General features: G+C 34.3%; 1 non-coding gene across 1 annotated transcript; it reads left to right on the top strand.

Moving 5' to 3' along the window:
* The first annotated feature begins 6472 nt into the window (after positions 1-6472).
* TRNAG-CCC (transfer RNA glycine (anticodon CCC)) lies at positions 6473-6543 on the top strand. Its single transcript has one exon. It is a non-coding gene; the product is annotated as a tRNA-Gly (tRNA).
* Positions 6544-6848: the final 305 nt, after the last annotated feature.

Genomic DNA, 6848 nt, shown 5'->3' with positions numbered 1-6848 from the left:
TTAGAGGTGGTAGATTCAGTAGAGATCTCTTGTTCATTATTTTGCTTTAGTATTATTTTTCTGCTTTAATTATTAAAAAATCATAGGCATTTTACAGTTTTGTAAGTTACCTACATATTTTTCGTTTCAGGGCAGATATCTGCCTTATATTTCTTATCTTCTTAAGCCATCTGGAATGATGTGTGCATGTATTGGGACAGCATAACTGTCCTCTGAAGTTAGCAGATTTTTTAATCTGAGATGGCATGTGATACACTTTTACTTCATGCATAATTTTGTTCTATTGTATTTACAATTTTCCCCTTTTTCTGCTATATTTCCTATAATTAATTTTTAAATCTTGTACTTTATAGTCTAAAATCTGAACTGGAGTTCCTCATAGAGCCTGACTATGAGATGTCAGTTAATTGACAGCTCCTGTTGAGCCAGTAGAAAATGCCGAGAAAATGTAGATGCTCACAACAGAATTTGGGTGCACATATATTTATATATATGTGTGTGTGTATGTGTATATATACACACGCACGCACACACACACACACACACACACATATATATACATATGTATGTGTGTGTGTACATATATATGTGTGTGCGTGTATGTGTATACCAGTGCAAATAAATATAAAATTCATTCTCTTGTACATGCTCAGCACCATTGTGGGTTGTCCATCTTGATAAACAAGTCCTGCTAATGATCAAGTGGAATCTAGAATATACAATATGGAGGATTTCTGAGAAGCTGAATGTACCAAGGAGGCCCAGAATTTAACAAAAAAATCCCCAAAGCACCCCCCCCACCCCACAAAAAAAAGCAAAGATACAGTGATATTACAACTACCAGTGGGCATGTTCTTGCCTTTTTTTTTTTTAGCTGTGTATTACAGGTTTTTTTCTATTAGTGGTGCTGGCAAATACTGCCAACAGATATTGAGGACACAACTATATTCAAGTAGAACCAATACTTATTAACAAGCCTTTTTTGTAATTTTATTTTTTTTTCTACATATTTTTCCATCTGTGATTGATGACCAGATATACTCCAGCAGGTACCACCTGGTTATTAAGACCAAGACAATACAAAGACAGATAAGTACAACAGGGATAATGTGGAGCATGGAACTGCTCCATTAGGTGACCACCTAAAGGTGTGCCAAATTAAGTGTAGCAAAAATCTGACTTGTTATTGCAAATTTCCTTCAAAAGCAAAGTTATTCTTCTGATCATCATAAAAATATTTCAGAGGTAATTGAGTTATTTTAGGAATTAGGAAAATATTGGGTTTGTATTCAGTTTCTTCACTGAGGTATGAATCAGACCCAAATTAGAATGTGACAATTGTCACATACACCAATAAGTCTGAAGACAGAAGAAGTGATGTGAATGAATGTTTTTCAGCATTGTTTCTCGTAGATATTCTTTCTGAGTTAATTCATGCTGATTTTAAATGTTATATGTGATCTATTAGGAGTGTTACAACTTTTGACATAGTCAGGACAATTGTGAGTTTTCTTTTTATCATGCTGCTCAGATTTACATTACAAAAGGTATCTGTATTGGATTAAACCTATTTTATGTATCTACCTGGGCTTTGTTTCTGAAAGATTAGAAGAAACCCTTCTTTTAAAATTGTTCTCATACTTAATTCTTATTCTTTTGTTTTCATTAATTACCTGCACAGTGTGACATTATTTCAAGTAACTCCTGTCAAAATGTTTGCTCTAAAAGCATTGAAAGAGTGAAAAACATTTCTGAATAGTGTTTTTCCTATGTACTAACAATTTAAAAACTAGGACATTTTGCTCATACTTAATCAATTGGTTTGGATTTTTTTCCCCTATACATATATAGCCAACTCTTTGTCTTTCTCGGAGTTCACTGAACTATATTTAGAATCACAGAATGGTTTGGATTGGAAGGGACCTTAAAGATCATCTATTTCCAGCCCCTTGCTAAGGTCAGGGACTCTTCCCACTAGTCCAGGTTCCCCAAAGCTCCATCCAGCCTGGCCCTGACCATTTTCAGGATTGGGACATTATATTTCTCAGAGTATTTTACATATTGGGAGGATTACCAATTTTGGTTTTAATCTCCTCTTTCTAGGTTAGTAAAGGTGCTTCATTGCAGATCGTGCTTTACAAACCATAATCATTCAGGTTAGGACTTTCCATGCCCAACCATGGAAGGTACAGCCATCCATGGACAATTGATACAACCCTAGAGAAGTACAGCAGAGCTGCAGCAGATAACAAGTCCCTCCTTAGCTGCTGGGACATAGTCACAAAGGTTCTTATGTAAATCTGTTCTTCATGAGATGCTTGAGATACCAGTAGGAAATTGCATGCCATTTAAAGTACCTGTATCCTAATTCTGTCCTGATTTTCTCACATGTATTATTTTCTAAGATTTTTATTATGAACCTTGATGCTACTAGATCAACCAATATGTTCGTTGCCTGCCATTTTCCAGTTGGACTCTCATCAATATGTGAATTGTATAGGATGTGGAGTTGTTTCAACTTTTGCAGAGGAAGGAGAGGGAAGGAAACAAAGTTTATTAGGCTTCACTTGAACAGTTATGCCTTTTTCCACCTAAAACCACTTTAAATTTTTTCCTTATCCTCTAGATGGTTGCTTCCCTAATATCCTCATTTTTCCTTAAGCTCCAGTGATTGATCCATCATTGATTTGAGCAGAGAAATTATGGATTCTCCATCCATGAGAGTGTTCAACGCCAGGCTGGATGGGGCCCTGAGCCACCTGATCTAGTGCAAGGTGTCCCTTTCTGTGGCCAAGGGATTTGGAACCAGATGATCTTCAGGGTTCCTCCCAACCCAAACCATTCTGTGACTCTATGAATTGAATGAAGAGAGGTATTGAGATATTAAGGAAAATCTTAAGGTTGAGAAAAATTTGAGCTATTCTGCCTAGTTATACCACATATGTCATATGTGAATTAGCAGGCAGTGATTGTGCTCTCACTGAGACTGTGAAGCCTAAAGATACTGCAAGGATATCCTGCAAGGGCAATGCACAAATGCACACAATAGCATAAAACATCCCTAATTTCTCTTTAATAGTCTTCCTTTTATTTTTTTTATTAAAATATTGTTTATTATCCCAAAGAAACATGAGAAATTTGTATTGCTTGCTTTACAAAATATTTTTTGTATAGAATATTTGGATAACAAAATGGCAGCCCAAGGAGATTAGAGTGTAGAATTATCAGATGCTGCTTCTTAAATGATAAAAACTGTGGAAGAATCAGTACCTTCTTTGCTTTTTTTAATATAAATTAATTAAAAATACTTGCATACTTATGTCTACTGTGTTGGCCTGAAATAATTTCAGCTTATTTTAAGTTGTCTTAATGGTTTAATGTTCATTAGAAATCCATCAAGAAAGCAATCTACTGGCCATAAATCAAAGGATTCCAAATATTAATGAAGCATTGGGGAGTTTGAAATATAAAAATTAGGAACATGAGGGTAAAAATAGAGGGTTTGGGCAAAAACTAAGAAACAGGTTATGCCAGCAATATAAATATAGGAAGAAAACTAATTTTTTTCACTTGTAGCATGCCTACAAAATGAACCTTATTATTATTGTAAGTCTGTCTGTAAGATCACATTTCAACAATTTCAAAGTGTTTCAGGCTGAAACTTATCAGCTAACTTTTTGATTTTACTTGAAATTAAAAAAAGCTAAAATTATGCAAAAAGAAAATACGTACCTTGAAAATGAGGAAGATTCTGAAATGGTGTTTTTGCTAACAGAAACCTTAGTCCCCAAAACATTTTGGTAAAAGCTTTTATAATGTTTTTTTTTTTTTTTCATTTGTGATGGTTATAAACATAGAATCTGAAATACTATTTTTCTCTATTTTCTGTGAATTCTTTTAAGATATGCACATATATTTTGTAGCTCTTCAGTTTATTGATTATAAATATCTATACTTTAAAAAATTCTGTACATAATATTCGCAGTGCAGAAAAAAAAGCACATGTTTTTAGTTCCTTCTTCTTTTGAGCTCTGATTGTATGCTGGCTTTATTTATCAGACAGGTTATTGCCTTTATCCCCCCAGAAACTTTGGATGTTATTGTTGCAACAAAATCATCTGAAAAAAAGTTCTTGAAAATAATTAAATTCTTAAAGTTTTTTTAGAAATTGATGACTGAGTTAAATAAATACATCCTGTCAGCATGAAAACATTCCTTACTAGATGCCAAAAATGCCATATAAGAGGTGTGGGAAAAGAGAGGGGATCAAAAGATGAAACAAAGGAGGAGTTGTGTCCAGAGTCCTTATTAATGGCTCAAGTCAGAGCTCATGCCTTAACACGCCAATGTAAATCAATGATGGGACACAAATGAGTAATAAACCAGGCTTCATTAGTTCTGATGTTGATGGAACTACTTATTGGGATTATTAGAATATTTTGAAATTAGTGTCAGCTTTCCAAATTTATTATTTTCAATTTAATAGATATCTTTATTGATTGACAGATTTTTTATTTAATTGTATCTGTAATAATGGGGAGAGATCTTACCTGTTTTGGAAGTATTAACTGATAAGCTAAAAGAGGAAACTCAGGCTTGTAAGAATTTGTAGAGACAAATAGAGAGAACAGGATTGAGAGGTGAGTTGTCAGAAAGCAGATTTGAGAAGCACTGAGACCATGTTGTACACTAAAACTTTACAGAGATCATAGAAAAACTGGGGACATTCACAAGAGAAATCCTTAGAGTATTTTCTATGTCATATATAATGGTATTGCTGTGAGTGTGTCCTGATCCTTGTCCTTCCACATGTTTGGGAATTGAGGAAGTGCATGTGAAAGTTCAGATTCAAGTCCCAGAGAATGAAAAATTCTGAAAAGTTCCCAGTAATGAGGAATTCCAGGAGCTCTATATATGTCTTCAAAGGATGATCTGAAACCATCCTTTGAGAAGGAAATATCTCTTCAGATAGTCTGTGCCATTTAATCTAGTCACAGGAAATAATGAGTGTAGGCTAAATGTAGTATATTCAGTTCAGAATAAATGCTTTCTACATCTTGCTTTAGTGTAAAAACAGGATTTTGCTTCTAATACAATCCCAGATTTCTGTTTATTACTTTCTTATGACAAAGTAAGTTAACTCTTACATGGACTTTCTGGAATACTGTTTTATTGCACCCCTCCATTTTCTCGATTTTACTTTAAAAACCACCAACCTGGCATCTAACATATTTGATCTTTAGGAAGAAACCAATTGCTAATCTCTCCTAAAAGGTAAAAGTTATGTCCATTTGTTCTATGTGTTACTGAGTGCAAGGACAAAGAAAGAGAGTTTTTTGTAGATCTGTTTATTTGAAAGTCTCCTTTTATCTTTTCTGGAGTTATTTACTGAATAAGAAATTTGTTTTAAACAAAGGTTGTAAATAAATATGGTTGAGGAGTTGCCATTCAATGCTCTGAGAGAGGCAGAATATTTGGTTCTGCTCAGTAACCTTTAAATTTTTGGTCTTCCACTAATTACTTCCTTTGTGTTACCTTTCCTTCAAATTATGTTAGATATCTTGAATAAAAGGAGATGAGGAAAAGCAGTGCATTTCCCCTGATATTAACTCAATTTCCATGAAGACTGAATACATCTTACAGGTATTATTTGACCAGGAAATATCAGCTATTCATGCCATGTAGAGCTGCTAAATGCATGAAATATTTGGAAAATATTCTAATTAATTATTTAATTAAAATTAATAATAAATAAATTCATTTCAAAAATTAAACACTTAGTATTGCTTCCCAAATGGGGCAGAGTTCCTGAGTAAGCTGCAGAAGCTGTGATAAAAGTTTCAGCACCTGTACATGAAGTGGATCGTGGAACACATCGCACCAAAGAACTTCTTTCAGCTGCAGTCCACTTGGTTTTCTGCCTGGAATATTTATGTTTTTCTTGCATCCTGAAGTGCTTTGACTTCCAGAGTCATGGGTAGCCATGTATTCATGAAAAAAATTTTGCTCCACATGAAAGGTATTGGCAGTCAGAATGGAACAATTATTGTTTGGTTCCTTTCATTTTTTTCCAGCTTCAGCACACATCTGCTTACTCTGCACTGTTGAGACAAATTACTGTCTTGGCTTTACTGTTTTGAAATTTAAGTCTTTTTATAACCATAGACATTTTGGAAGGAATCTGTGAAGCTGTTTAGCTTTGCCTTCACCAAAAGAAGATTGACTATTTATATATATTGTGAGAAACAAACAGAAGACATTTTTAGGCTTTTCCATGCTTAATCTTTCAAAACTTCCCTAGGAAAAGGGAGTAGTTAATTGCCCAGTGACCTCTTATCAGTATTTTAGGGTATATGTTATGTTCTTCAAGTAATGTTTTTCAGGTAGAAAACTCTTTTTCCTGCATAGTTGTTATTATGACCTGCCTCTGATTAGAGTGAAATAACACTGAATAAGAAAATATTGCAGGGAAGCACCAGTGGTGTAGTGGTATCATGCAAGGTTCCCATTCTTGTGACCTGGGTTCAATTCCCAGCTGGTGCATGAAAATTCCCAACTCCCAGCCTGTGCAGTGCTCATACCACAGGTTTGGAGTAAGTCTGGAGAGTTTGTTTTGGCAATATATTTTGTCTTTTATTTTGTGTGTTTTGTTGCTTGAATTTTGGGCAGGGCAACTGAGTTGCTGTGGGCTCTTTCTGTACAATGCAACGGTTTAGAGTGGTATTTTTGATTGCTTCTGTTAAAGAGTTCACTTCTACTTAAAGTTTGCTTTTATGCAAATAAATTGTTTTATGTGAACTAAGAATTCTGGAAATTATAACTTACTTGTAATTTGAACTTATCAACCA

The sequence above is a fragment of the Zonotrichia albicollis genome, chromosome 1, assembly GCF_047830755.1.
Source record: "Zonotrichia albicollis isolate bZonAlb1 chromosome 1, bZonAlb1.hap1, whole genome shotgun sequence".
Lineage (NCBI taxonomy): Eukaryota > Metazoa > Chordata > Aves > Passeriformes > Passerellidae > Zonotrichia > Zonotrichia albicollis.
This window is presented reverse-complemented; position numbering and strand designations above follow the sequence as displayed.